This window comes from Crotalus tigris, unplaced genomic scaffold, assembly GCF_016545835.1.
Source record: "Crotalus tigris isolate CLP2741 ecotype Arizona unplaced genomic scaffold, ASM1654583v1 scf7180000018806.1695572, whole genome shotgun sequence".
In the NCBI taxonomy this organism is placed as follows: Eukaryota; Metazoa; Chordata; class Lepidosauria; order Squamata; family Viperidae; genus Crotalus; species Crotalus tigris.
In genome coordinates, this window is record NW_024097205.1 from 534,888 (window position 1) to 554,094 (window position 19,207).

The 19,207-nt window shown below is 39.9% G+C and overlaps 1 protein-coding gene across 3 annotated transcripts in view; it reads right to left on the reverse strand.

Annotated features, from left to right (window-relative positions):
• The window catches only part of SYNE3 (spectrin repeat containing nuclear envelope family member 3), a 76,682-nt gene extending 71,634 nt beyond the window's left edge, over nucleotides 1–5,048 (reverse strand). Inside the window, exon 1 of one of the 3 annotated variants that reach the window (XM_039356188.1) lies at nucleotides 4,447–5,048. The gene's annotated coding sequence lies outside the window, so the exon portion shown is untranslated. Of the gene's footprint in view, nucleotides 1–2,873; nucleotides 3,148–3,901; nucleotides 4,398–4,446 lie in introns of those variants that run through there. The other 2 variants (XM_039356186.1, XM_039356189.1) reach the window with 2 other exon arrangements.
• Between the last annotated feature and the right edge of the window lie 14,159 nt (nucleotides 5,049–19,207).

Below are 19,207 nucleotides of genomic sequence, written 5' to 3' on the forward strand. Positions count from 1 at the left end.
AGTTCACTCTTTTGAACCAAAATCAAGACCAATCCAGAGTCCTGATGGATTAATAATCAATGCATGTGAAGACAAAGCCAGAAAGTTATACTAATGTGATAGATGCATGCTATATCTCTTTCCCCTTAGAGATATTTATTAATCCCTTAATAAAAGAAGACAAACCAACAAAGTATATGTTTCAGTAAACTTCTAGTTCTATTGTAAATTCCAATGAAATGTAATACTGCATTTCAAAGTACCAAAAATGTTGCAATAATATTTACAAAGGAGTCGGGTCAACAGGGGATAGAGAGGGAGGCAAAACCAATGTAAAAGAGCAAAGAACTAAATTTAAGAAGTTTAAGGTTCTTAAAATTGGGTGTTAAATAATTTTATCTTGTGCAGAGTAATATTAGGCTACAACAGAGGTGTCAAACTCTCAACGTCATGTGACATGTCGCCATGTATCGCAACTTTTTTTCCCATTGCCGGCAATGGGGGAGGGGGGGGTTTCAGCATGATGCATCCAGCCCACAGGCCGGTAGTTTGACACCCCTGGGCTACAATCTTATGCACTGTCAGCTGGAAATAAGTGCCGCTGAATACAATAAGAGTTGCTGTTTAAAAAATGATGCATAATAGAGTTAATATTTCTAATAAATCTCTCATCTTGAAACCCTTTATCACCTTGATTATTAGAACACAGAACAGGTTTAACTTCTTAAGCTGCAACTCAGGTGAAAAAACAGTGCTGGGCCAATGTTTCTGATTTCTGATGACCTGCAGAAACTTATTGTTGCTTTTTCAGTGTTTTTCTTTTGGCTGCAGGGATTAGTACATCATATTACTTTTTTTCTTTCCTTCCATTCAGTCGTGTCAGATTCTCAGATACTATGAACAAGTCCTTGCAATTTTCTTGGCAAGATTTCAGAAGTGGTTTGCCATTGCATCCTTCCTAGGGCTGAGAAAAAGTAACTTGCCCCAGATCACCAAGTTGGCTTCGTGCCTGAACAGCAACAGCAATAGCCTTCAGACTTACAGTATATACCGCTCCATAGTGCTTTTACAGCATTCTCTGAGTGGTTTACAATGTCAGCATATTATCCCCAACAGTCTTGGCCCTCATTTTACCAACCTCAGAAGGATGAAGGATGAGTCAATCTCTAGTCCCATCAGAATTGAACTCCAGTCTGTGGGTAGAGTTTCCCTGCAATATTGTATTCTAACCACTGTGCCACCAAGGCTCCTAAAGCAGGAATAAAGTTCACGATATCACGGTTTTTAGCCTGATGCCTTAACTACACCACAAGCTGGCTCTCTGTCACATTACTATTAATTACGTATTTGCCCCAGTAGGACAATACCCAGTTTAGCTTGGGTGATCTCAGAAGTAGGGCTGTCCAAGGTTAGTACTTAGATGCAGGACCACCTGCAAATTCTGGGGTTTGGCCATTAGAAATCTGGTCCAGAATGCCTCAGATCAGGAAATGATGGGTACCCTTTGATGCACCCATGTAACACTTTTATTTGGAGAACTGCACTGGATGCCAGTTGCTTTGGGGTGGAATTCAAGGCGTTGGTTGTCACCTTTAAAGCCCTTCATGGTTCAGAACAATTAGCAGTTATGAAATTACCTTTTCAATGTAATATCTGTCTGCCTGATAACATGTAACAAGGCAGGCTCACTAGATGTCTCCTCAGAGACTGTTGCCTTTGGGGACCACATAAAAACACCTTTCCTGTTTTTGCCTTCTGGAAGCTGGTGAAAAACTTGTTCTTCCATCAAGCCAGGAAGACTGGTTTATTGCAGTTGTCTCAAAACTGGTTTGGAGAATGGGTTGCTTTTTATTATTATGAATGTTTTAGTTGTTTCTCAGTCAGCAGATTATAGTGGCATATCAGCTTTGCAAATAAATGTATAAATACATAAAATTCATATCTACCCCACACAGTATTTTGCAGCTGTAAAAAATGTAATTCTTATGACAACTAACCTAAAACCAACCTGGATGGTGACTTGACACATACTATGTTCCACTGAAGGTTAGCCTTAAAAGGAGCAAAAGCCCTCATCCTATTTGTTTATTTATACATTACCTACCTTTTCTTTATGGTACATAAGACAGTGTGTATGGGATTAAATTGAAAAATTAACTGGTCCCAAATTACCCAGTAAATCTCCATAATCAAGGGGGTCTTGAACTTGGGTCTTGAACTAGAGTTTACCACTCTACTATACCACATATTAGTAATATAATAAACCATGCAGGAGGCAACATCCCAATACAAATGTGTTCACCTATCATGTGTGCCCAACACTGAAGAAAGTTTCGGAGACATAAATACACTTAAAGGATGTCATGTTTACAACTTACAGCATCTGATCTTGTTTTTTTACAGAACATGCCAAGGACTGATGACAGGCTCAAAACATCCCACCTTATTGTAAAAAGTGAATTGGAAGGAAAAATGTTCCCAAACATTGTTTTTGGGAACATTGAGAGCTCTATTCTGCATCTTTGGTAACAAGAGGGATTCTTCCAAAGTTCTCTTCTGATGTGAATTAAGACTGAATTACATTACTGTGTAGCTACACCAGGAAAAATAAAATAGATAAAAGCTTTGTTTTAAAAAAAAGTAAGCAAAGTTATAAGGTTATATCTGAATCCAAGGATGCTCCTGAAATGTCCTGGCCTAAATGAGAAAAAAACATTTTATAGGCTGAGATAAAACCTTCTCAAAAGTTTGACCAAAAATGTTTTTTTTTCCAAAATGCCAGCCCAGCTCTTAGATATATATTCAGTAAAAGATACAGTATCAGCTAGGCCTCTATCAATTAAGTCAACAAAGTTACAATATAAATAGCACAAGTACTCAGTTGCACAACCCACCTCCACTTCTGTTTTGCACTAGCACTCCTCCTATCCCGCAGAAGGTGTTTTCCCTTATTGTCGGCACACCCACGTAGTAAAGCCAAGTTCTCCTTTTCTTATTTTAGGCACACCCATTTTGTGAAGCCAACACTGGCGGGCAACTACACATCTGGTTCTTCAAACCTCTCTCCATCTTCCTCCACGTGCCTTTTCACCACGGACCGCCAACATCGCCTGACAATTCTTCAGTCTAACTCTGCTGCGCAGTCGCACGACAACACAGCGATTGTCAGACATGCATATTGACGAATTTTAATTATTCTAGTACAACCCTTATCTTGGAAGGGTGTGTGTGTGTGTGTGTGTGTGTGTGTGTGTCGTGAATAGCCCCCCAGGCCAGCTCTTCCTCTATCAAAGAACTGAGCCAGTTCAAACGCACCCTGGTGTTTATTTCAGGGAGAACTTAACAGCCTACCGACATCACGGCACGCGAGGCGTTTTGAGGACATAGTAATTATGTCAGCAAATAAGAGAAAAATGAAAGCGGCAAAGACAAGACAACTACATTACAACGATAGCAGTATGTATCCATAAAATTACTTTTGCAGAAAATAACTTTTCCAGACTACCAAACAGGAATACGAGGTATTGCTGGAACTGGACAGTTTGAAAAGTAGAAGGCTGGGAAGGGGGCACTCCGGAGTCCCTTGCCTTCCCCTGACATTTCAGGCCGGCGCCGCGCGCGCCCCGGACCCCACTTGCGCTTTCCCGGGCGACATTCCTCTCCCCGCTGGTGACCGACTCTGCGAAAGGAAGCAAACTTTGCTTCTCTCCGCCAATGAAAGCAGCCCATCCCTCACCGGAGCCCGGGTGGTGGGGGGGAGAGATTAACAGATTGGCAGCTGCAAGTGACACCCAAAACGAAAGTGACCAACAAGCCGGCGACTCGGGACTGAGGCAAGCCGGCTGCCCCGCCGGCCCCCTCCCACCTCATCCTCGACCCCCCCCCCAAGCCCAAGCCCTCCGGGGGCTGGAGTTCCGCTCACCTCCCCAATCGCCTCCAAAGAGCCCGTCTGCTGCCGCGACCGCCCGCCCTTGCAGCTGGAGGGCTCCAGGACCCGGAGCTGCGGCGCGTTTGAATCAATGGCGCTGGCAGCGACTCCTCCCTCTCGGCCTTCCCAGTCTCTCGCCCTCTTCCTGCTGCTGCTGGCGAAGAGCCGCTTGGCTCATCTTTTCGCCGCAGAGCGCTGCGCAGAAACGATCCCGGGGAGGGGAAGGGCGGGGCGGCACCCGAGAAGGGAGAGGATGGACCGCAGTCGCCGCTTTGCGCGCCCCTGGCTGAGATCCGTTAGTTGCGGTTCTCGGAGGCGAGCGGGCTTCCTCCCCTCTCTCGTTGACACCCTTCCCCCCCCCCTCCCCGCGGCCGGGCAGGCGAGAAACAGCGCTTGCAAGCGGCGTGCTTATGTAACCGACTCGGGGACCGTTTAGCGACCGAACTCAGCTTGGGCAACGGCCAAGCTTTTAGAGGCCGCGGCGGGCGCAGCCGTGCAAAATTCGTCCCAGCCTCTTTCCCCAATTAAGATTTGTTTACTGTCATCTGAGCGGGTCTCGGACGCCTTCCGGCATTTCCTCGCGGCCGCGGGCTCTCCGTCTCCGCCGAGGCAGCGACGTCGTTTCCGACTCCCGCTCCGGTCCGTTGCTCTGGGCGAGATTGAGTTTGCCGGAGCAAAGGGACCCCGGGGAGGAGGAGGTGCGGACTTGTCGGCTTTTGGGTCACGTCAGTGCGTTTTTCCACTTGGCCTGACGACGCCGGCTGAAGGGCTTGTAGGGGAGGACTCGCCGCTCCCGTCTCCCCGCGCTCTTGGAAACCTATTGCGGCCAGTGGGCCGAAGGTGCCCAGGCACGCGATGACCACATAAAGAACTTTGTGTGATGAAAAGGGAGACGGCCACTCGGAATGGTGGCAGAAAGCGTGGCGTTCAAGATCCAGTCTTGACTCTCCAAACGCCTGGGGGGAATCAGTTTGGTGTGGTTGCTGCTGCTCTAAGAGGGCAATTCTTTGCAAGAAATGTGAGAAAGATTCAAACTTTGCCATATTTGCAGGAATCCAGTTAAAGGCTAATTAGTATCGTGGAAGTAGTAACTAAGGCACCAAGATAGAAACCGGGAGACTAGTCCGATGAAAGCCAAACGGATGACCTTGGGCACATCCCTCTCTCCCCCCCCCCCCGCAGGCCTTGGAAAAAGGCCAGGGTTCCCAAATCTTGCTAAGAAAACTGCATGGAATTGTCCAGTCACCAGGAGTCAGTGCTGACCGGAAGGCACCCGCCCCCTCCCAAAACGATACTATGAAATATTTACTGATTTCATATTCAAATAATAAAAGCACAAAGCCATATCTAAGGAATAGTGACAGAACCTTTGACTTTCTTAGAAGTTTTTATGTGTCAATAACTTTTTTATAAGTCAATAACATTTTTATCACTTTTCATAAGAATAACATTTGCAAACCGTTAGTACAGTTTCATCAAAAGAAATTAAACTTTATAAAAGTATGGCAAAAGTAGCACTATGTGACTTATACCTAATAGGTGTTACTAAAATTCCAGATGTATTTATATTCATAGAAAGAATAGTAGAAGCTTGGAACCAACTTCCAGCAGAGGTAGTTGGTCAATCATTAGTAACTGAGTTTAAACATGCTTGGGATAAACATATGTCCATCATCCGACAATAAATTAAAGTTAAATAAAAATAAAACATAAAAAGAATAATTAAAAAGAATATATAAATTAAAAAGAAAAAAAAAGAAATCAACTCAAAGGAGAGACTCAGTGGATCACTAGGTCTTTTTTGCCATAAATTTTCTGTTTCTATATAGTATCAGCTGAAAGATGTAATATTCTCAGAGATCCATATCATTTTAAATGATATCTCTGTCATGTGGATATTGTCATCTGCTGAAAGAAAATAGATTCTCTGTTCTCTGCTTTTAGCAAAAATACTTCATTGGCATTGGTTGAAGATTAAGCATATGGCCCTAAACTACTCAATGCTTTACAGTATTGATATCATTAACAGCACAGAAATGAATTTCTTGTTAACATAGTTAAGCTATGGATTTTACAATGAGATGTCACCACCATTTATGAACATAAATTCATGTGCCCTGTGTATTTATTTATGAGACTTATATACCGCTTTAAGTACAAGCACTCTCTAAGCGGTGTACACCAGTAAGCAATGTATATATATATTTACATTGCCCCCAACAATCTGGGTCCTCATTTTACCTACCCCGGAAGAATGGAAGGCTGAGTCAACCTTGAGCCGGTGAGATTTGAACCGCTGACCTGAACACAGTCAGCTAAAGTGGCCTGCAGTACTGCACTCTAACTGCTGCACCACCTCGGCTATTGTTTCTTTTTTCCGAGTTTTATTTTGTTTTCTTGTTTTATAATTTTGTGTATAGTTTCTTTTTTATTGTAACAAGTAATAAAATCATTTTTTAAAAAAGGTTCATGTTTATTATACAGGATTCACTAGTGAGTAGTAAATGGTCTCTGCAGTTCTGGATAACTTAGCTTATGTGCTAAACTGTTTAAGAGTGTTTTCACAATTCTCAACAACCTTATGGAAGTACAATTCCTTCCTAAGGCAGCGGATAGTAATTACAAGGGAAGAAAATTAGGGTACATTTATAGAATTGACTGCAATTCTATTCATGTCTGTTAAAAAGTATGAAAGAATGATGGTCTGAATTTAAAAGTGTTTCAGACTATATGGGGTGTTTTGTCTAGCTGACACCTACTGACAGCTACTTAAAACAGCTGCATTTATGTCTAGGATTGTACAACCGCTCTCTGCAGCTGCAGTGCAATTCCTGGAAAAGATGCGTTTGGTTCAAGAGTTGCTGACAGTTGCAGATGCACTCATGCACCAAAGCATTTTTTTCTGAGGGTATTTTGGATTCTCATCTCTGAATCAAAATACTATCTGGCTGAAATGCACAGGTATACAAAATATAAGACTGTACCTTGGTTCCCTCATGTAGCAAACACTGTACTGTCAAATCAATAATTCAAATTAAATTTTCAGTGTTTTCATGATTCATGTTTATTCTTTCTCTCATTATGGGGTGAACAAGAAGAAAGGATATTTGTGAAGAGATTCTTTTTGGGTTTTTTCATCTAGCTTCAGTCTGATTGAAGGTGTGATTAAGGAAACAATGAATTTAATTCAGTGAATTTAATAAGCCCCCACTTTTCCAGAATCTTAGGAGAAGAGCAACTAAAGTTATATATTCACAACATTCTATACAATTAAAGTAATACAGTTAGTTTTTAATGGGTGTGACTGTTGATGTAAAACCCCAGTTATTATATGCATCCTAGCCCACATTAAAGTTTTCAAATAATGCTTCAGTAGGCTTCTCAACATTGAGGTACCCCATGCTTTTGTTGTGTTTAAGCTCTTCATGATCATTTTGAAAAATGAATTTGGTATTTAGGTTTTTGCCTCATCAACAGTCGAAAGAAAATGCACACTGTCTGGGATATAAGCAAATCATCTCTATTGCTTTTCCCTCTGCTGTTTCTACCATTATATGATAAAGAAGTTTGGATGAAGCAGTTCCATGGAATTTGTAAAAGGAGACAGCTCAAGGAAGGAAATTGTTAAAAGGAAGTTTTGGCACTGTAAGTCCCATTTCTTTCAACGAGAGGGAGTAAAATAGCATCTAATTTGCCCAATGGGAGATAAACACAAGATGCAGACCCTAGGCTAGGGGTCCCCAACCATGGCAATTTTAAGACCTGTGGACTTCAACTCCCAGAATTCCCCAGCCAGCATAGCTGGGAGTTGAAGTCCACAAATCTTAAAGTTGCCACGGTTGGGGACCCCTGCTCTAGGGCTGTGTTTCCCAACCTTGGCAACTTTAAGATATATGGACTTCAACTCCCAGAATTCCTCAGCCACTTCAGTTCTGGGAGTTGAAGTCCATGCATTTTAAAGTTGCCAAAACGGAGAAACACTGTCCAAGGGAAATGTGTCACAAGCATTACAGCAGTGGTTCTTAACCTGGGCGATATCGCCCCCCAGGGGGCGATTTCATTTTTTCAGGGGGGCTATGGAACAAAAAGGGGCGACGTGGGGGCAAAGGAATGAAGAGGGGGCGATATAGGAGCGATGGAGCGAGAAGTTTTGGAGATACTTTTGAGACTTTTTCGTACAGTGAATCGCTGTATATCTGTCGTACCAAAACATCAGATCGCTCGCTAAATGTTCCTCCAGCTAGCTTCAGTACAGAACACCATACATATGTGAATGTGCATTGCTTATCTTCATGCGTGTTGCACAGCAGCCTCTACCCTTTTTATATTTCTTTTTGCGTTTTAAATTTCACTTGTAATTCAATCATTAAATATTACTGTTTTTCTTTTCGGGCATTTCACTTTCTTGCAATTGAATTTTGTTTTCAGTGGTCATTACATTTAAGTGTCTTGAATAGATAAGATAATAATGAAATACATGTATCATGAAGTTTGGGAATAAAGTGACCGGTGGCACCAAAATTTTTCACACAGTTGAGATATGGGGAAAAGACTGGAAATAAATTATTTGCATTGATATGTCCTGATGATAATTTTAAAGAAAACAAAGCAAGTGTTTGCATAAATTGAAGAATTATTTCCTATGTTGTGATTGAGAGGTTATGTTGGGGGAGGGGGCGATGACAACTTCCTCATTGGCTCAAGGGGGGCGATTCGTTCAAAAAGGTTAAGAACCACTGCATTACAGGACACATACTGTCAGACGTTCCATAGGACTCCCCTTTGTCTACTATCAGCCAATTTTAATCCCGTGTAGCAGCTGCCTGCCCCTTAAATAGTTTGATAGTTACACATAAATAAAATACTCCATTGCTTTTCAACACATAATTCCATAACCCATATCTTTTAAAGAAGCAAACAGTTTGATCCTGCTGTGTGTTTCAAGTGTCCCAAGCTAATTTTAATTTAACCGTAGGGTTGCAAGGTATGCTGAGAGACTGTGAGCTAGTCATCTAAGGAGGTTCCTGAAATTCAGAGACTGGCCATTTTATAGCCTTGCCTTCAATATATATATGTGTGTGTGTGTATGTATTTATGTATGTATGTATGTATGTATGTATGTATGTATGTTTATACATACAATTTGTATGGGGCACGATGGCTCAGTGGCTTAAGACTCTGAGCTTGTCAGCTAGAAAGCTGACAGCCCAGGTTTGAGACCTGAGCACTGTGCAATGGGGTGAACTTGCCTAAGCTCCTACCCACTTAGAATTCAAAAGCATGCAAATGCAAGTAGATAAATAGTACTGCGTCAGTGGGAAGGTAACAGCATTTCGTATGCCTCAGGGTATAGTCACACTGGCCACATGACCACAGAAGTGTCCTCAACAATGTCAGCCTCCTTGACTAAGAAATGGAGATGAGCAATCTCCCCTAGAGTCAGACACTACTGGAAAAGATAAACCTTTGCCTTACATACAATTTGTACATTGCATTACTCCAATGATTCTGGACAGCTTACAATTAAAAAATATTTTTTTTAAAAAAAAAAAGTACAGAAAACAAAAAAGGAGCTCAAAAACAACAGATAACCTTAAAAGCCAGGTCTTTAATATCTTCTTGGATGTCATTGGGGTGAGAGCCATCTAGATCTCTATATAAATCATGACATTTCTCTAGCTGCCTAAAGCCTTAGTGACAACAAGGAAGATAAAAAGGCTTTGAAGACTTGGCTATCTATTTCCACAGGTGTCTGGGACAGGAAGTTAAGCCAACCCTGCTATTGTTGTAGTTTTCATGATTGGGGTTTATTATTTTTACCTTTGAGATAATTGGATATTGGTTGTAGTTGTTTTTTTAATGTTAGCATGCTGCCAGAATAACTTTTATGTTTTTATGTTATTTATGTCATATGAATGAGAAAGAAAAGGAAAGGAAAGGAAGAAACAAAGAAAAAGAAAGAAAGAAAGAAAGAAAGAAAAAAAAAGAAAGAAAGAAAGAAAGAAAGAAAGAAAAGAAAAGAAAAAAGAAAAAAAACAAGCCTTGCCCCTTTTCTGATATTATTCTGTCACTGACTACTCCTTCAGCAGCTTCTGGATATCTTTTATATGATTGTGCATTTCCCAGCCACAAAATTTTATCTGTCCCATTCAATGATGTCCTTTCAACTTTCATTTTTTTCACTGTTTATTTCTTTATTTCCTTGTTCTGATCTGTGTGCTAATCCTCATATATCTCAAATCCTCACCTCTGCTCCAATCCTTATGTACTCAAGGCAGCACAAACACAATCTGGTAAATGCTTCCTTATGCGTCTTATATAAATGAATTCACTGAAATCAATGGAACTTTAATTAGCCTCATGAAATTAATGTATCAATTAAATGTAAGGCAATTCGAAAATTTATCCAATAAAATCAGATGGATGATTTCTGCTTCTCTTTTTTTCCAACAAGAGATGGGTAAATTAAGCTGGCACTGGAATTCAAAATAAATTTTAGGAGGAAGTGTGGAGAATACTTGGAACCGTTAATTTCATTTCCGGTTTGTTAGATGGTTATCCTTCATTGCAACTCAGGAATTGGTACGTGGATGGGTAGGGCTGGCCTTTCTGAGAGATGGGGTGGTTCTGCCAAACTTGAAGGAGGCAATGATACATCCTGTCCTCAAAAGGCCATCATGGAGCACAACCATCCTGCACAATTTTCACCCAGTTTTCAGTGATCTCTTTATAGGCATGTTTGATGAGAAGATGGTCAGGTTGCAGTCACACCCTTTCCAGTCAGATTTCAAGTATGGAAATAGTATGAATAGGGCATTAATCATGGCAATTAATGATCTATGATGGACCTGGAATAGAGATGATACTACTAACCTGGTTTTCCTTGATTTTTCAATAGCTTTTGATACTATTGACTATGGTATCTTTCTGGACTAGCTGTAGGAAGTGGGAGTCGGGCACAATGTTATATGGTTCTGCTTTCTCTGTAGCTGGTTCTAGTTGACCTTGGTGGAAGAGAGAGGTCACACCTGGAACTCCTGATCTCTGAAGCACATCAGGACTGGACAATCTCTTCTGTCCTGCTTATCTACATGACACTTCAGGGGTGAGGGGGAGGTATCATATGTCAGTTTAGACTCAGGATTTACCAGACAGTTTTAGTTTATGCACCAGTTGCATCTATTCCTGGCTCAAGGCCCTTTCTATGATCTTTTATGTTTCATTCCCCTCCATGTGGACTATTACAACACATACTGTATGGGACTGTTCCTGAAACTATTAAGAAGTTACAGCTGGTCCAGAACACAGCAGTATGAAGAGTGTTGGGTAAGCCTTGCTATATCTACATAACACTCCTGCTATGTGAGCTGAACTGACTGTCTTTTGGGGATAGTTTCAGGTGCATTTGTCACCTATACCGCCATGTACAGCATAGGACACAGCTATTTGGAGGACTGCTCTATCTCTCTGCCTGCCTGCCCATCCTGTATACTCCAACAAGAAGAAGTTGCTTTAGATCCCATCAATTAATGTCACATAACAGGATCCAGGCAATGGGTCCTCTTGATCACTGCACCTACCCTTGGAACAGAATCCCCTGGAGGTCACCCCTCCTCCCCCATACTAGGCCTGCCTTTAAGCATTCTTATAGGAAAAAGCAAAGGCTGGGTCTTTGGTCAGGATGGTTGGGTGGGCCTCTTTAAGTTGGAGGGAGATGTTGAAGGATGGCTCTGTTCCCTCAGAGGGGTTGTTGTTTTATGTATATTGCTATTTATATGCAGTCTTATTCTTTTATTTTAACGAAGCTGTCCAGTCTTGCTTTAGAGCTGTGTGGGCTAGAAATTAGTTAATTAAATAAACAAATAAATCTGCACATCAGATTTAATTTTAATAGGTTTCATTATTCAACTGAGTAATCAATCTACTGACCAACTTATAAGTGAAATGGTACATGAGACAGAACTTAACCAATTATTTAGAGCCTCACCAGATTTCATGCCTTAGGTTTACAATTAAGGGAAGAATGAAAAACTGCAGTATATTTTGCATTCTTTGTTATATCTTTGTGGACCTGCTGGTGGACGTGTTCTCATCTTCCACTGGCAGCTTCTCTGGAACAATTTCATGCATTTCCTGTGATAAGACACCCAAGAGAGTGGTAAAAATGACTGAACAATAGCTGGCAGACAAATGTAGGAGTTGTTTGGGTACAATGTAATATTTAGAAGCAGGACAGTAGTCTTTAAAACAGACACTTTTTATTATGTTTTTAATCTATCTTCAGATATAACTTTTATAAGTTAACAAGACTTTACACCAACAAGACATTCTGTCCCTTCTTCACTCCCTTCATTCTTCACTCTTCCTTCCTCTTGTTCTCTTTTACTCACACACTCTCCCTTCTGCACAATAGCTGGGAGTTCAGCCTACAACTTCAAATCTAAAACTGAAAATGATGAGGAAAATTCACTAGTAATGATAAAGGTTAAGGTAATATATTCATAGGCACTCGCACACAAGGAATTAATAGGAGTTGAAGTTAATATTTTTATTAACTATTGTAATGAACCTAGTCCCAGAATGAGACTGGTAACCAAAATGCCTATTATTTATTGAAGTAACTTCATTTCTATGATAATGTCAAGATGTCATAATTGCTTGTAACAGATATTTATGAAGCAACAGCTGCCAGAAGTACAGCATCCTATTTTCAGATGCTGGATTGGATGGAAATGATGAGGCTGTGTGGCTTGTCAGTATCTGAATTAGTATTTTACAGTACAGGAACAAGCAAGAGGACCTTTGGAGAAAACTGGTAAAAATTCCTAGGCATATTTGTTTTTGAAATATTTTTCCAACCCTTTTATTTTTTGTGTCTTCTTTTTTCAGAGATTCTTGTTATTTTGATTATATTATTTTGTTAATAACTATGTTTCTTTTAGTTAATAATTGAAGGAAGGAAGGAAGGAAGGAAGGAAGGAAGGAAGGAAGGAAGGAAGGAAGAAAGAAAGAAAATAAATCTTGGAAAGATCAGCCAAGATAAACTAAAATTTAAAAATTAATGTGGGATTTGCATGTAGGATGTTGAGGCATTCAAACGCTATGTACTACTATAATTAAACTTAAAGTAAAACCAAGACATATTGTTAATCTGGTGAAACTCTTATTCACAAAGGAAAGCAGGATCTGTGCAAATACATTGCAAGAATGAATTCTAAAATTCTAAGATTTAGATTTTAGATGTTCAAGGCTTGACAATGGTGGAAAAAACCATAAACATTATAATAATTTTATAAAATGTGTCTTAGCATACTTTAGACCCTCAACATTGTTTTTTGTTGTTTTAATTCTGATGCTGTTTTCCTATGCTTTTAGGTTTATATTTCATTGTATCTGTTTACATTTTATGATTCTTTGTTTTGTCTGTATATTATGCAGAGGAGTTGCTATCAAGTGGTGTTGGATACTGTAAACAAAAACATAAAAAAGCAAATAGCTTTACAGAGGCTTTCCCAAAGCTTCTAATTCCTAGAATTCAACAGCCAAACAATTTCTTCATTCTGTTCCTCTCTCCATTAAGAAGACAGGACTCGAAGAATTGCTGTCTTATGGATGTTCTAATTGTCCTGGATTGCAGCACCCCCTGGCGGCTACACCAACAACATCAAGTTATCTATTTAGCATTGTGTTCTTCCCTTTCTCCATCATAAAACATAGAATAATAGGGCTGGAAGGGACCTTGGAGGTCTTCGAGTCCAACTTCCTGCCCATGGCAGGAAATCCTATACTATTCCAGACAAGTGGCTGTCCAGTCTCCTCTTCAAAACCTCCAGTGACAAAGCACTTACAACTCCTGGAGGCAGGTCGTTTCCCTGATTAATAGTTCCCACTGTCAGGAAATTTCTTCTCCCAGTTTTAGGTTGGACCTCTCTTTAATGATCTTCCACCGGTTACTTCTTGTCCTGCCCTTAGATGCTTTGGAGAATAAGTTGATGCCCTCTTCTCTGTGACACATCCCCAAATACTGGAAGACTGCTATTAATTCATTTGTTCATATCATATATCATTACTCTGATAGTTTACATGAGGTACCTTGGCAGCAATCTGGTTCATTTGTTACAGTAAAATAAAGTTTGCCTAGTTATCATTTTTTGAATAAAACATAATTGGCTGGATTCAGAAAAATCTCACCCCTGTGCTAGGATTTATGAAAACGGTTATTTATGTTCCTTTTCTCTTATAATTTTAATGTTGCATAACCTATTAATCCATTTACCAGTTTGTACAACTTGGTTTTTTCATATTAAAATAATAAAATTTTAGAACTAAGGTAATTGCAGAAATCGATTATTTTCAGTTTTGCTTCTTATTTGCTTTTGATAACTATTTATTCTTTTTTGTAACTGTCAGTTTATTTTAGTCAATAACCAGATCAATCTTGTCATTGTAATAATGTAAAGTATCAGCTCTAAACATGACTTTTCAAGAGAGCCAGAAAAGAATTTGATTTACTGCCATCACTATCACAACTTATTTTATTCTTGTGAACAGGGTGCCAGCAGAGTGTAGCAATTTGCTATTAAAGAAAAGCATAGCATATAATGCAAATCCAGACATGGTGCTTTATAAATCACTGTTTATGGATTAGTGTTTTGAAGGAATCCACCCTATATAATATATTAACCAATCCCTCTGAATTTATGTTTTATTGTAGATTTATGATAGAACTTGATTTAAGGGAAGAGCAAATGCATTCTACAGTATTTGTCTTCAAACATATTCTTATTGTCTAGAAGAAAATAACAATGGCTGCAAAACCGTGTATGTACAAATTAGCTGATTATCACCAAGTGAAGAGGAATGCACAGAAGGCATTATACAACTGAATGCAAAAGTTTAAGGACTCCTGGTGAAACTGTATGTGTCAAGTTTGAAGTGCCTGCACATGTTTCCACCCTTGCTTCTTAGCTTTCCAACGCCCCAGGGGGAAGGGAGGGGGAAAATGGAATGCAAACAAGAAATCCAACAATGTGAACCAAGGACATTTCAACAGGTGTTTACCAACCCACAGAGACACTTTCTCATAACAAACGTTTGACACTTGATTGGAAAAGGTGATATGCACTAATAGGGGGAGGGAGAATTGTATGTTTTAATTATAGCAGTTTGGGCAGAGCTGGTTTTGCTTTTAATCATGCCAAAATGATGTACTCAATAAAGTTTTGCATAAAGAGATTGGATCGTTTCATCGGCACGTTCATTAGTCGGAATCTTGACATTATATTTCAATTCATTCCAAAATGAATGGGAATTGCAACAACCGCATTGTGATATGAAGTTAAACATAATTGTTCTACAAATTTAATCACATACTCATTGCTTATGTGATGTTGCTTCTTAGGAATAGGCATGTACTGAGATGACAGACACACTAGTTTAGATGTTCTCTCAAGGTTGTGGTGAGGTTTCCAAGTTTCCTGCCATGAGGACAGGCAGCCTTTCAGAAACATCTCTACTTAAGATTCTTATTTCTAAACTGAAAAAGGAATGTTTTGTTCCCAACAATGTATGAATTAATCCTGTGCTATTAACTAGCCCTCTAAAATTAAGCTGTGGCAGCACAGTGATTAGAATGCAGCATCGTAGGCTAATTCTGCTGACTGCTGTTCGGCAGTTCAAATCTCACCGGTTCAAGGTTGACTCAGCCTTCCATCCTTCCAAGGTTGATAAAATGAGGACCCAGATTGCTGGGGGCAATATGCTGACTCTGTAAACCGCTTAGAGAGGGTTGTAAAACACTCTGAAGCAGTATATAAGTCTAAGTGCTAGTGCTACATGGATACATATTGTAGATACATATCCACCCCTAACAGGCTAATTTATTTTGGAATAAGCAACAGTATGGCAGTGCTGAAAAAGAATAGGAAGTAGCATATAAAAGACTGGAGATAAAATAAAAGGAAGTCTAATTAGATCACACCATTCACATATACCTTTCCATGCTTTTCTATCCTTGCAAATAATATTTGCTTATACCAGATCCAGACTGAAATTCAGACACTGCCCTCTGTAATTAAGCTTCTCAGTTGACTCTTTTGAGGGTCATGTGAACTCCATCCAAAAATGTATTTTTTGGTTTTCTTCTTCCTGTGCCCTCTTTCACTCTTCCTTCATCTATTTGTTGCATGAGTCTTCATTCAATTCCTTCTGAACACTTCTTTCCTACAGGCCACTCATATTTCTATTCAGTTCTATTCCATACCCGCTCAATCTTGTCCAAAGCCATTATTACGTTTATATTTTCCCTGACATGCACATATTTCACTTCCATATTACAAAGCAGGATTATAGTGTTTGTATCTTTGTACAATGGAACACACACATTCAAATGTTTCTGTTTTTCATTGTACAGTAATCTTAATTTTTTTAAAATCGTAATACCTGGTGACCAACAGTAGATGGTGCTATTAAGCTGAAAAATGAATGCCCTGGAGAAGCTGTGTTGTGTGCATTTGAATAGGGAACAGTGTGTTTTCCTCCGAACTATTTTTAGCACTCTACTAGCCAAAGCAATGCCAAATCTATGCAGAAGCCAATTCCTTTATCTTCTGCAAAAACAAGTTTCAATGGCAACCCAGAAAACGAAAAAATATCTCAATGAAGAAAAACTCCATAGGCATTTTCTCCAAAATAAACCTTAAGTCTGCCTTGCACAACTGTTAAGAAAAACCACTGTGTTCTCTTCCTAAGCCCTCCCCCCCCTCCCCCAGAAAACTAACATCGTTGGAACTGCAGCTCAAGAAACATCAACTCTTTCCATCTTTTATCCAGTAGGAACCACAAGAATAGAGATACAAGCCAGGAATTTTGTTTTTCTTCTTTCCTTCATTAGAAAACTGATATTTTTTAGATTTCCCCTTCACTTGTCTTCTTATTAGAAGGATAAAGTGGTATCTTTCATCTTCTTTACCCTATCATGAGGAGAGAAATCGCTGAGAGGCAGCTTTGTGTTAGAGCTGATACTTTCCTTAGTAGGCTTTATTTGTTCTTTTGGACTTTCTCTAGATATTGTTAGCAGGCTTGTGTCCATTTTCTGTTCTGCTAAAGGCTGATCAGAGTGAAGGACCTGAAGGATTCAAGCTGTTGTACTCCAATATTTATCTACAATAATATGATTAGGACTACTACTGTATATCTGGGCTGAAAAGGCTGGAGATCCTTAAACGGCAGCAAAGAATCATAGAATTATAGGGCTGGCAAAGACCTTGGAGGTCTTTTAGTCCAACTCCCAGCCCAAGACAGGAGTCCTTATACTCTCCTGACAAATGATCATCCAATCTTTTCTTGAAAATCTACAGCAATGCAGCACCAACAACTCTGGGAGTCAAGCTGTTCCATTGATTAATTGTTCTCACTGTCATAATTCCTCCTTATTTCCGGATTGAACCTCCCACTGATGAACTTCAAGTGCTAGGAGAATAAACTGACACCCTTTTCCTGTAACAGCCCTTCAATATTGAAAGACTGCATTCATGTCTCCATTAGACTAAACATATTTAGTTCCCTTAACTGTTCATTATATGATTTAGCCTCTAGACCCCTTATCATCTTTGTTGCTCTTCTCTGCACTCTTTCTAGGGCCTCAGCATCTTTGGTGACCAGAACAGGATGCAATATTCCAAATGTGAACTCGCTAGTGCAGTATAGAGCAATACTATCACTTCCCGTGATCTTGATGCTATCCCCTGTGTTGGCTTTTTTGGCAGCTGCAGCTCGCTGCTGGCCCATACTTAAGCAGTGATCCACAAGGACACCTAGATTGGCCTCACAGTCACTGTTGTTGAGCCAGGTGCCTGCTAGCATTTCCTAGCCTCAGCTGTTGCCAGACATTATGTGATGAAAAGTAAAGTATACATACTCATATAGAGGTCTACTGGACCCCAATTAGGTCTTCATATTCATTTATTAAACTGTATACTGCCTCAGTCTGATCCCTATATAATAGCACAAATATAATATGTATGTATGCAAACAGATCTTTCTTATTTATTTATTTGTTTGTTTCCTTGTTTATTATATGGCATACAAGGCCAGGGAGGCTACAATGTTATGCCCACAGTAGAAGTCCTGGCAGCTGACAGTCGCTAGTCTGTTTGTTGCTCTAGTTTCACCCTGTCTGGCCTGCAGCGTTCTCAGAGGAAGTTGGTCACCTGGGACTTTCCTTCACTGCTTCTCTGCCAATCGCATCCAGGCCAGATCCAGCACCGATTCCACCTTCCCGTGCAGAATGCAGTCAGCAGTTTCCCATCACTGACATGGCAGTACCTATCTATCTACTCGCAAACAATGCTTTCGAGTTGCTAGGTGAGCAGGAGCTAGGGACAAGAGATGGGAGCTCGCCCTGCTCCATGGAGCTGGACTCAAACCACCAGAGTGCCGGCAATTGCTCAGTACATCCAGCATCATTAAGCCTCTGCACCACTGCATCCTCAAAATGGTCACAGTACTCTTTTGACTGAAAATAAATGGACATCATACTTCCCTCCCCATGAAAAACTTGAAATGCTAGTAGATAAGATGGAAAAACAGATTGCTTGTAAGCAGCACAGAGCTGCTGTTGTAAGCTTTATCATTGTTTTCAAATGCACCAGGGCTGAGCTAGAAACAAGATTAGTTTTAACTGGCACAAAACTTGCTGTATACAAGTTGAAGGATTTTCTCAAGCGGAGCTAGTAAACATGCATACAGGTAGTCTTCAACTTACAACCACAACTGAGCCCCAAATTCCTATTGCCAAGCAAGACAGTCGTTAAGTAAGCTTTGCCCCATTTTATGACCTTTCTTGCCGCAGTGCACTTGTTAAGTTAGTAATGTGGTTGTTAAGTGAATCTGGCTCCCCCATTGATTTTGCTTGTCAGAGGGTTGCAAAAGGGATCATGTGACATGCCAGTTTTCAAGCATCCAAATTTTGATCACGTGACCACAGGGGCGTTGCAACAGTTTTAAGTGTGAAAGATGATCATAAGTCACTTTTTTTAGTGCCATTGTAATTTCAAACGGTCACTAAACAAATGGTTGTAAGTTGAGAACTACCTGTATTTGTCTATTAGATATGGTGCATTTAATTTTAAAATAAATCAATTCAGATTTTTCTATGCATTTTGGTATTTAAATAGAAAATGCTGGGAGAACTAATATGTTTATAGTTGAAAAATTTAACAGTAAGGATGCTTTATTTCCAGAAATAAATTTATTTGGATTTATTTATTTCTAAATACATGGACTGGATATGGAGAATCC